This window comes from Chlorocebus sabaeus, chromosome 13 (genome assembly GCF_047675955.1).
Source record: "Chlorocebus sabaeus isolate Y175 chromosome 13, mChlSab1.0.hap1, whole genome shotgun sequence".
In the NCBI taxonomy this organism is placed as follows: Eukaryota; Metazoa; Chordata; class Mammalia; order Primates; family Cercopithecidae; genus Chlorocebus; species Chlorocebus sabaeus.
Window position 1 is genome coordinate 6886465 of NC_132916.1, and position 12723 is coordinate 6899187.

Here is a 12723-nt window from a genome sequence, read left to right on the forward strand (position 1 = left end):
CGGGAGGCTGAGGCAGGGGAATCGCTTGAACCCAGGAGGCAGAGGTTGCAGTGAGTTGAGATCGCGCCACTGCACTCCAGCCTGGCGACAGAGGAAGACTCCATCTCAAAACAAACAAACAAACAAACAACAAAAAATTCATCTATAAAAACATGTAGGCTTATTGCTTTTTGATTGAATATTAAGTCTTTGTTGGTGTATGAGCTATAGCTCTGCTTTGTTATCTATTGGTTGCTTTAGGGTTAACATCTGTATGTAATTACAGTCTCTATTCAAATAATATTATACCACTTCAGATTCAGATTTAGTATTAGAACTTTACAAATGGTATACTTCCGTTTCTCCCCTCCCAGTCTTTGTTCTATTTTTGTCATGTATATTATGTCTATTTGTTTTATAAACTCAGTTTTTGCCATGTCTCCATGTCTTGAAAGTCAATTGTGTGTATCTCTTCCCAAATTTACCTTTGGTTTAGTAACTTGAAATTATTTTAGGCAAATGCTACAAATTGAGGCTTTTGTTTTTTGCTGGAAATTTAACTGTTAAGCATTTACAGCATGTCATTTTATAAACCTAAATACATATGTTATTATTTATTTAAGCACTTAATTCTCTTTAAAAAAAATTTAACATCTAAAAAGTTGTTTATATTTACCCGAATGTTTAGCATTTCTGGTGCTCTTCATCTCTTCCTGCAGATCTTTGTGTTTATAGATTTTTATCTACTATCACTTTCCTTTTGCTTAAGGTCTTCCTTCACATTTCTTGTAATGCAAGTCTGCTGCTAATTCTTTTAGTTTTTGACTAATTACAAAATATTTTATTTTGCCCTTGCTTTTGAAAAATATTTTGCTCAGCATAGAATTCTACATTTACAGATTTGTTTGTTTATTTGTCTCCTTTCAGTAATTTCAAGATACTCCTCCACTGTCTTCTGGCTTGCATTGTTTCTGGCAAGAAATCTGTTGTTATTCATGGTAACATTCCTCTACACATTGTCTTTTTTTTCTCTCTCTCTAACTGCTTTTAAAATTCTGTCTTTATTACTTATTTTAAACAGTTTAATTATGATGCCTTGATGCAGTTTTATTCACATTTATTCTGTCTGGAATATGTTGAGATTCTTGGGTCTGTGGGCTTATGGTTTTACTGAAATTTGAAAATTCTCATTCTCTACTTCTTCAAATCTTTTTGCCCCCGTCCCATCATTGGAGGATGTCAATTAAATTACACATGTATTAGGACACTTAAAAGTTGTCCCACATTTCCACAGCTCACTGATCTGCTGATTTCAGGGGTTTTTTTGTTCTGTTTTGTTTTTGCTTTTTGTTTCATTTTGAGTAGTTTCTATTGCTGTGTCTTTAAGCTTGCTAATCTTTTTTCCTGTGGTGTTTACTTTGCTGTTAATCATACCTAGTGTATTTCTCATCCCCAACATTGTATGTTTCAAGAAGTTCAATCTGGGTCTTTTTTATATCTCCCATATCTCTACTTAGCATGCTTAACTTTCCTCTACTTTACTCAACGCATGTGAAATAATTAGAATGATTGTTTTACTTCCCTTTTCCCCCATGAGGATTGTATTTTCCTGCTTCTCTGCATGCTTGTAATCTTTTTATTAGATGCCAAAAGATTTTGCAAATTTTACTTTGTTGTATGCTGTATTTTTTTTTGTATTCCTATAAATATCAAACTTTGTACTAAGATGCATTTAAATTATTTGGCAATTGTTTGATTCTTTTTAACATTGCTTTTATACTTTGTTAGGGAGTAACAAAAAATTTTTAATCTAGTCCTTCTGAGTACTCTATTCAATGCCCTGTGAATTCTAAGGTTTTCCAGTCTCCCTGGTGTCAACAGCCCTATTCTCAGCCCTGCATGGGCTGCGAGAATTGTTCCCTTTTGTCCTTTCAGGTGGTTATTCTTACAGCTTTCAATAATTTCCTCACACATATACGCTCATAAGCATTTAGAAGAAGACTGACCAGGGATCTTCTGTTAACCTCTGGAACTCTCTGCTATCCAGTCCTCTGTTCTTGGAACTCTAGCTATCTTGGTCTACCTGGACTCCTGGTTCCATTTCCTCGACAAAGGAAGTTTTCCTACTCCAACTGGATTTCCTCTCCCTTTGCAGTGGCCTGGAAACTCTCTTTGTGTAGTAACCAGAATTTAATCATTGACTGTTCATGTTTGTTGTCTCTTTCTCAGGAATCACTGTTCTGTACTCCCTAATGTCTAATACAAGTTGATATTATCCAAAATGCCTAGTCCCAGAAGTATTTGGGGTTTCATATTTTTTTCAATTCTGAAATATTTGCATTATACTTACGGACTGAACATTCCTAATTTGAAAAGCTAAAATTCAAAACGCTCCAATGGGCAGTTCATTTGAGTGTCACGTAAGTGCTCAAAAAGTCTTGGACTCTGAAGCATTTTAGATTTGGGATCTTCGAATGTGGGGTGCTCAACCTGTATTGGAAAACCATTGTTTCACATATTTTGCCCAGGTTTTTAGTTTCTTTGATGGGAGAAAATTGGATCCCTCTTACTCAATCTTTACCAACAGGAACATATCAGTGTTACCATTGAATTATTTAATTCTTTGCTGTACATTGGCCTTTAGATTCTGCACCTACTCTCATGGTTTGGTAAGTTGGCCTCTGCCCTTGAAATACGACAATTGTTTATGTGCCAGTATGACAGGTTTCTGAGCCTCCAAGCCTAGGGTCTGACCTCAGACTACAGCCATGAAGGTGACCCTGGGAAGGTCCTACAGAGATGGCAACCCTCTCTAAGAGCCATGTGGCTGACTGAGCTCAAGCTTGATTACTATTTTGAATTTCCTCACAGAAGATGAATTACTCATGTGCAAGATTTAAAAATAAAATAGCTACATGAACATATGTAGCTTACAGACTGTTGTATATAACCAAATCCTATGATTTAAAATGCTAAAAATATTTGCTTACTCATCAACATTTTCAGATTGAAAATGTGTCTGTCCCTATCTGAGTAATACCACTAAGAAAAATAATATATACTGAAAACAATACATTATTAGTAAAAAGTAAAATAATTTATTTTCCAAACAGTGTGTATTTGTGCTCAAAATTATTTTTCTTGTAATGTCTCCCACATTCTCAGATGCCAACTACAGGTTGTTGAAAAGGTATATTAGATTTATTTCATAGCCATACATTGTGACCTCTAGTTACTGTAATACTAGTAAGGAACCTCTTCCCAAGAAACTAACAACCTTTTCCGTCTACCACAGTGGACATGTCATCAGAGGGTAGATGAAATACTACATTATAAACAGATTTGGCCTCAAGGAACACTGAAAAACATCCCAATTTGACTTAATCAACCTGAAGGATAGACTCAGGTTTGAGCCAATTATAAATGGAATTCTCTGCACCAAAACACAGAAATAAACGAGTCTGTTCACCTCGGCTCTTTTTTACCTATTCTCCCTCAGTCTCATGGAAGAGACTTTTGTGTCTGGGACATTGCTTTCCTGATACTTTTTAAATTGGTCCTGTCTCCTCAGAGTAGGTCAATGGAATGGATTTGGATATTTTGTGACCTATTTGTCTTCTTCAGCCCTATTCAAATACATTCTGACACCTAAAAGATAATGCATTTGTCCTCAACATTTGTAAAGATTTATATTTTATTAAAATTATACATAAACACGGTACATGTATATTAAGAGTCAAGGAGCCCTCAAATTCATTAAAAATACAGCAGCATTCTCCATCTCCATTTTTCCTGTCTCCTAGGAAACTACTCAACCACTTATTGCTGTCTTTTGATATTTACATCTGTATTTCTAAATCACATGCCTGTATTGCTATGTTTTCATTATATATTCATTTTCTTAAAGTGTTCTCCCCTTCCTGCTCCAATTTGGAATTGTGACCTCATGCTAGCTGCACATATGTTGTATTGAGATCACCCATGCCTTCATCCTGGGGATCCACTTTGCCTCTCTTCTACATTGTATTTATTATTTTCTTTATCACAAGTCTTCTTATTTCTTGGTTTTCTTCCTCATTTTGATGGAATATATCCTCCAGTGACTTCCTGGGAAAGGCTGTGTGGGAGGTAAACCTTTTGAGAAATTGCATGTGTGAAAGTGTCTTTCTTCTCCATGCACATTTGATTAAGAATTGAACTGAGTATAACATGAGGCTAGAGATCATTTTTCTTCAGAACTTTGAAGTCATTATTCCACTGTCTTCAAACATCTGATACAACTATTGAGAAGTCCAAAGTTTTTCTGATTCTTAATCATTTTGATGACATCTACAATTCTCTCAGAAGCTTAAAGAATATTTTCTTTTCCCAAAATATTCCAAAATAGCATGATGATGTAATTTAATGTTGGTCTACTTCAATTCACTGTGCTGAGGTTTTGTGGTTTTTCTTAAATTGACCTTCCAACATGGAAATTCATCATCATCAGTTCTGGGAAATTTTCTTGATTTATTTCAATAATGATTTCTATGTTCTGTTTTCCCTGTGCTGTCACTCCATAACCTCTCTTATTAAGATGTTTGACTTCCCCAACTATTTTTTCTGATTCTCTTATATTTTTTCTCCTACTTTCCATCACCTCGTCTCTTGTTTTACTTTCTGGGATATTTCTTCATCTTCCATCCACCTTATTCACTGTCTTAGTTTCTATCATATTTTACTTTTAAGAGCACATTTTCGTTTCCTGAGTGTACTTTTCAAATTGACACATAATAATTGTACATATTTTGGGGGTACATAGTGATGTTTCAGCACACACAATGTATAGCAATCAGATCAGAGTAATTAGCACACCCATCATTTCCAACATTTATCATTTCTTTGTGTTGAGAACTTCAATATCCTCCTTCCAGCTATTTGCAACTATCTAATACATTATTGTTAACTCTCCTCAAGCTACAGTGGTATAGAACACTAGAAGTCATACCTCCCATCCAGTTGTAATTTCGTATCCTTTAACAAATCTCTCCCTATCTCACCTTTCCCTTACCCTTCCCAGCCTCCTGTAACCTCTGCTGTACTTTTTATTTCCATGAGACCAACTTTTTTTAACTTCCACGTATCAGTGAAAACATGCAGTTTTAAAATTCCTATTCCTTGGTTATTTCATTTACCATAAGGTCCTCCAGTTTCATCCATGTTGTCACAAATGACAGGATTTCATACTTTTTTAAGGCTGAATGGTATTCCACTGTATATAAACACCACATTTTAACATCCAATTATCTGTTTTTGGACAGTTGGATTGATTCTAAATATTGGCTACTGTGAATACTGCTGCAGTAAACACGAGAGTGCAGATGTCTCAATATGCTGACTTCAGTTTATTTGGATAAATGCCAAGTAGTGGGATTACTGAATCATTCTATCTGTAGCTTTTTGAGGAAACTATATTGTTCTCCATCGTGGATGTGCTACTTTACATTCCCACTAACAGTATACAAGAGTTCCCTTTTCTCCACATCCTCACCAACATCCATTTTTCTTTTTTAATCTTTTTCCTAATGCCATTTTAACTGGGGTAACATCATATCTCACTGTGGTGTTGATTTGCACTTCCCTGATGATTAGTGATGTTGAGCATTTTTTCGTATACCTACGGCCATTCGTACATCTTCTGAAACATGTATATTCATGTCTTTTGCCCACTTTCAATGTGTTGGTTTGGTTTTTTGAGGTTTTTTTGTTTGTTTGTTTTTACTATTGTTTCAGTTCCTTATATATTCTGGATATTAGTTCCTTGTCAAATGAATAGTTAGCAGACATTTTCTCCTATTCAATATGTTTTCTATTCACTCACTGATGGCTTCCTTTGCTGTGCAGAAGCTTTTTAGTTTAATATAATTCCATTTGTCTATTTTTGTTTTTGCTGTCTGTGCTTTTGAGGTTTTAGCCATAAAATCTTTGCCTAAACTAATGTCTTGAACTGTTTTTCCTGTTTTCTTCTAGTAGTTTTATGGTTTCAGGTATTATGTTTAAGTCTTTAATTCATCATGAGTTGATTTTTTCCAGTATAATGGGAGATAGGGGTCCCATTTTATTCTTTGGCATGTAGATATCCCGTTATTCTGACACCATTTATTGGGTGTCCTTTCCCCAATATATGTTCTTGATACCCTGTCAAAAATCAGTTGACCGTAAATATGTGAATTTATTTTTGGGTTTTCCATTCTGCTCCATTGCTTTATGGGTTTGTTTTTATATCAATACTATGCTGTTTTGGTTACAACGGCCATATATTTTGAAATCACATCATGTAATACCTCCAGCTTTGTTCTTTTTGCTCAGGATTGCTTTGGCTATTCAAGCTCTTTTGTGGTTCCATACAAATTTTAGGATTATTTTTTTTATTTCTGTGAAAAATGATGCTGGTATTTTGGTAGGGATTTCATTGAATCTGTAGACTGCTTTGAACAGTATAGTCATTTTAATGACATTAATTTTTTCAATCTATATGCATGGGGTGTCTTCCCATTTATTTATATCCCCCTCAATATCTTTCATTTGTGTTTTATAGTTTTCCTTGTAGAAATCTTTCACCTCCTTGTTAAATATGTTCCTAGTTAATTTTTTGGTAGCTATCATGAATGGGATAGGATTCTTGATTTCTTTCTCAGTTAGTTCATTATTGGTGTATAGAAATACTACTGGTTTCTGTATATTGTCTTTGTATCCAGTAACTTTGTTGAATGTTTATTGTGATGGAGTCTTTAGGTTTTCTAGATACATGATCTTGTCATCAGCAAAGAGGGACAATTTGATTTACTATTTTCCAATCTGGATACCTTTATTTATTTCTCTTGCCTGCTTGCCCTGGCTAGGACTTCTAATAATATGTTGAATAGGAGTGGTGAAAGTGGGCATTCTTGATATCTTTGTCTTGTTCCAGCTCTTACAAGAAAGGTTTTTCCCTATTCAGTATGATGTTAGCTGTGGGTTTGTCATATATGGCCTTTATTATTTTGAGATATCTTCTTACTCTTCCTAGTTTATTGAGAGTTTGTATCCTAAAGGGATGTTAAACTGTAAGAAATTCTTTTTTAGGTCTATTGAGATGGTTGTGTTTTCGTCTTTTATTCTGTTGATGTGATGTATCACATTTATTGATTTGCCTATGTTAAATCATCCTTGCATCCCTGGCATAAATCCCACTTGATCATGGTGTGTTATCTTTTTTATGTGCTGTTGCATTGGGTTTGCTAGTATTTTGTTAAGGATTTTTGCATCTACGCGCATTAGGAATTTTAGCCTATAGTTTTCATTTTTTCTTGCTTCCTTGTCTGCTTTTGTATTAGGATAATGCTGGCCTCACAGAATGAGTTAGGGAGAATTTTCTCCTCTTCAATTTTTTGGAGTAGTTTGGGATGATTTGTATTAGTTCTTTTTTGAATGTTTCACAGAGTTTGGCAGTGAAAGTATCTGGTCCTAGACTTTTTTTGGGGGGGGTTGGGAAATGTTTTATTACTAATTCAATCTCATTACTCATTATTGGTTTGTTCAGGTTTTCTATTTCTTCTTGATTCAATCTTGGTAGGTTGTATGTGTCAGAAATGTATCTATTTCCTCTAGGTTTTCCAGTTTGTGAGTATATAATTCACAATAGTCTCTGATCTTTCATATTTCTGTGATATCAGCTGCTATGTCTCCTTTTTTCATGCATAGTTTTTTTATTTGGGTCTGCTGTCTTTTTTTTTCTTGGCTATTCTAGCAGGTAGATTATCGATTTTGTTTATTTTTGCATAAAACAAGTTTTTGCTTCATTGATCCTTTGTATCATTTTTAGTCTCTGTTTAGTTCTGCTCTGATCTTTATTCTTTCTTTCTTTCTACTAATTTTGGGCTGGATTTATTCTTGCTTTTCTATTTCCTTGTGGTGCATCATAAGATTTTTTATTTGAAAGTTTTCTACTCTTTTGATCCAGGTTTTTATTGCTATAAACTTCCCTCATAGCACTGCTATTGCTGTATCCCATAACTTTTGGTATGCTGGGTTTCTTACTTTATTTCAAGAAATTGTTTTATGTCCTCCCTAATTTCTTCCTTGACCCAGTGGTCATTCAGAAGCATTTTATTTAATTTCCACGTATTTGTACACTTTCCAAAGTTTCTTTTGTTATTAACTTCTAGTTACACTTCATCATGGTCCAAGAAGATACCTGATACAATTTTGATTTTTAAAAATTTATTGAGACTTGTTTTTGTCCTAACATATGGTCTATCCTGGAGAATGTTCTATGTAATTATGAGAAGAATGTGTAGTCAGTAGCTATTGGATGAACTGTTCTTTAAATGTCTGTTAGGTCCATTTGGGGTAATGTGTAGTTTAAATATAATGTTTTTGTTGTTAATTTTATGTCTAGATGATCTAGCTAAGACTGAGTGGGGTGTTGAAGTCCCCAACTATTACTATATTAGATTCTATCTTTCCCTTTACATATAATAATATTTGTTTTTTCTATCTGGGTGCTCCAGTGTTGGGTGCATATATGTTTTCTTTTAGAAGTTTTATAGTTTTAGGGCTTAAATTTAGGTTTTTAATCCATTTTGAGTTGATTTTTGTAAAGGGTGAGTAGAGAAGTTCTATTTTCTTTCTTCTGCAAATAGATACCCATTTTTCTCAGCATTATTTATTGAAAAGACTGTCCTTTCACCAATGAATGTCCTTGGTCCTTTGGCAAAAATCAATTGGCTGCAAATATATGGTTTAATTTCTGAGGTCTCTGTTCTGTTTCATTGGACTGTGTATCTATTTTCATGCCAGTAGCATGGCATGCTGTTTTGGTTACTAAAACTTTGTATTATATTTTGAAATCTGGTAATGTGATGCCTATAGCTTTGTTCTTTTTGTTCAGGATTGCTTTGGCTGTTCAGAGGTGTTTGTGATTCCATACTAAATTTAGAATATTTTTTCTATTTCTGTGAAGAATGGCATTGGTATTTTGATAGAGATTGCCTTGAATCTGTAGATCACTGTGGGTAGTATGTTTATTTTAACAATATTAAAATTCTCAGTTTATGAACATGGGATGTCTTTCCATTTTTGTGTGTCTTATTCAATTTTTTTTCACCAAATGTTTTCTAATTTTCCTTGTAGAGATCTTTCACCTACTTAAATTTATTCCTAAGCAATTTTTTTGTAGTTATTGTAAATGGGATTGCTTTCTTGATTTGTTTTTCAGTTAGTTTATTATTTGTGCATAGAAAATGCTACCCAGTTTTGTATGTTGATTTTACATCCTGTAACTTGACTGAACTCATTGGTTCTAAAAGTTTTTTAATATATCTTTTCTCAATAGCACATTCTTCTTCCTGAATGTATGCATTTTTTTCATTATTCAGAAGACAGTAATGATGGTTTTGTGTGTGTGTGTGTGTGTGTGTGTGTGGCTTTGTAAGTATTTTTCTCCTATAGAATTGATGCTTCCTTTGATTGGTTTTGTTTGTCATCTTGATCTCTATCTTTCATATTATAGACTTCCTAAAATATCTAATAATCCTTAGTTGTCTGCTTATATTTAAGAGTAGGCTGTGAAAAATGGAATGGTAGCCTTAAGTGTGTGAATGATTAGGTCTGTTCATTGAAGAACTTTGATGTCAGTATTTTTTGGTCTTCGGGGGCTGGTCTGATTCTCCACTGAAGGATATTCTTTCTGTACTAGAGTTTACAAGACTGGTATGTGCCATTATTCTGGAACTCAAGTGATGAAAAGGGCCTGGGGCTCTACATATTCTGTATGCTCATTTTTATTTAATCCTCTTGTTTTCAATGGCATCTGATCCTTCTGTGCCTGACACTGCTGAAAACGTGAAGACTCTGCTGTGACCTTTCCAGAGAACACCCTTTCTCTCCAATCTTCCATGGTGGTGGAGAGGGAATCTAGGAATGTAGTCATTTCTGAATCAGACCTCAAACCCAACTTCCTGATTGTTCTCCCACCTTGTATCCATTATCAGAGGGCCATGCTATCTCTAAATCCTAAAATGCTGGTAATTCTGTGTTACAAATCAGGGAGTTTTCTGATTTTCCCTACTACTGGCTTAAAAATCAGTTTTGTTCATTTCTGCTATCACTCACTCATTTGTTTCTAGCTTTGAAAATCTGTTAATTTCCCCCCTTTCTTTTTCTATCTGCCCTTGTGCACTTATGTTTGTCATTTTAGCAGGGATTTAGGAGGTATCAAAAGCAAAGGTATTTATTCAACCTACCATCTTTACCTTGAAGTCTACATATTACAACTGTTTTATTTATCTCTGTGGTCAATCACAAAGATATCCAAATCCTTCACTCTTTCTTGTATCTTTCCACTTTTAAAAAATGTTTTTATGTGCCCTTAAAATGTGACTTTGCAGATCCCATAGTCAGGAAGTGGAGTCTCTTCCCCTTCTCTTAAATTGAAGCTGGTCCTGTGACTTGCTTTGGCCAATAAAACCAACAGAAGTGACAGCACATTGGTTTCAACTCTAGGCTTCAAGATGCTTTATGTGATTTCATTCATTCTCTTAGAACCACCATGTCCAGCCACCATGTGAACAAGCCCAACTAGTCTACTAGAAAATAAGAGATGCCAAAAAGCAGAGATGAGCCATTTCAGCTGAACCCATCCTAGGCCAGCTGCCCCAAACGGATCCCAGAGTTAGCTGCATGGCAATCACAGCTGAAATTAAATACAACTGAAACCAGAAAACAGCCCAGCTGAGCCCAGCACCAATGTCCAGCCCACTGAACCGTGAGCTTAACAGTTGTTGTTTTAATGCACTGTTTTAGGGTAGGTTGTTACACAGCAAAAGTTAACTGGCACAGTTTCTGAAAAATGTGAGTAAAGAGTCAGTTCAACTCTTTAAAGACATCGGAAATGGACAGATCCATCAAAATAGCCGAAGTTGTTGATCTTGCACTTGAACAGCACCTGCATAACTAATAAATGTATTGGTTTTAAAGTTTATATTGTTCTTCTTACAAAACTACAGTACCCAAAAGATAGCGAATCAATTTCATAGTCAGTGCTCACACAGCAGCAGACAATTTATCTTGACACTTGATACCTGCTGGCTACTGTTATGCCAAATGCTGAAGAGCATGTCTGTGGAAACCGCAAGTCGGCGTGTGCGGTGGACGTGTGACAGTCCCGGGAGTGTGAGACTTGCTTCTGCGCATCATCAAATCCATACCGTACGCAAAATAGTGACACCTCCCACTTGCATTTCTGTTAACTTCTTACCGATACTAAAATAGCAAATTAATTCACTGCAAAGTTGCCCTTTTTGAGGTATTACCAGATTTTCCAATAGTCAAAAATAAAATCAAAAGACGGGAGAAAGTGTGAAAGAAAGCCCAGCAACCACGAGAAGGGCTAGTGATAACACGGTTGCATGAGGCCACGTGACAAGACAACCCCCAAGGCCAGACCACATGCTCTGTACAGGTTTCCCAGAGCTCACAGGAATACTGAAGAGTGGCAGAGAAGTCTCCATCTACGCCCTATGCCAGAACTGACTGACGCTGCTGGGGAGGGCTGTGCGTGGTGAACAACCACTGTGGAAACCCAAGGTGGGGCTGCCAAGGCAGGGGTGGGTCTTCTTACCTGTGAGGCACATCAACTCTAGCTATCAGGGGTGGGGGAAGGAAAATGCGACTTCCTCACTTCCTGAAACTTAGGAAATTCTAGTTTTCTTATAAGATAACTAGAATTGAAGTACAGAAAGCTGATGAGCCAATCCTTTACACACTGACTATTTAAATGTTTAAGATACATATTACTATTGTCCCTAGTGAAATCTGAAACAGTGAACATACAAATGTCATTAACAATTAAGGTCTCTAAGTCTCTAAAAACACAATGACAGAAGATTCTTCTGCGTTGCTTTATTTTTTAGGTGTCCATCATGAAACTCCTTTTGTAACCTTTTGAAAACCTTTTGATTGGATCATTTATGTGTATTTTTGATGGGAGAGGTAGGAGATTTTTTGCAAAAAGTACAGATGAGATTAACTACGTCCTAGAAATCCATGAATTACCTCAAAAAATCCAAATGTTCTCAGAATCAATGCCTTGATGGATGTGCCCCCAAACTGTCATTTTCAAATATCAAAAATTAAGAAGTATTAACAGCATATATTAAACAATAATACCTTGCAGTGAGACATTCTTAACTACATGCGCATGTAAGAAACTTTCAAGATATAGTTCCTGTACAATGCTGTGTCTTGTGGATTCCAGAATGGAAGAGATAAGCACAATCCTTACTGCATAGAGTTTACAAACTAGTGAGGGGCTCAGATAAAGTGATGCGTTGTACAGTAAGACAGAGGACTCTGAGTTCATAAGCAAGGTGCTTAACATGGACAAAAGGTCTGGAAGGCCTCTTTGAAAGAATATCTAAGCTGAGATGTGAAGAATGAGTGTGAAAGAGCCTGGAAACAAGACGGGGAAGCACGGACTGGGCGGTGGAAATCACACATGCACACGCCCCAGGTAAGACAGCACAGGGCCTGGGAGGGACCGAAAGTGGGCCATTCTCTTTAAACAAGTGACATTAAGTAGAATAAAAGCCTGTGGATGTAATTAGGGAACAAATAGGACAAATACTTTTTATAAGCTTTAGAACTTAACCCTGCTAACAACAAAGGAAGGCACCTATGTATGTATGTATGTATGTATCTGTCTTTCTATTGTATATCCACCTG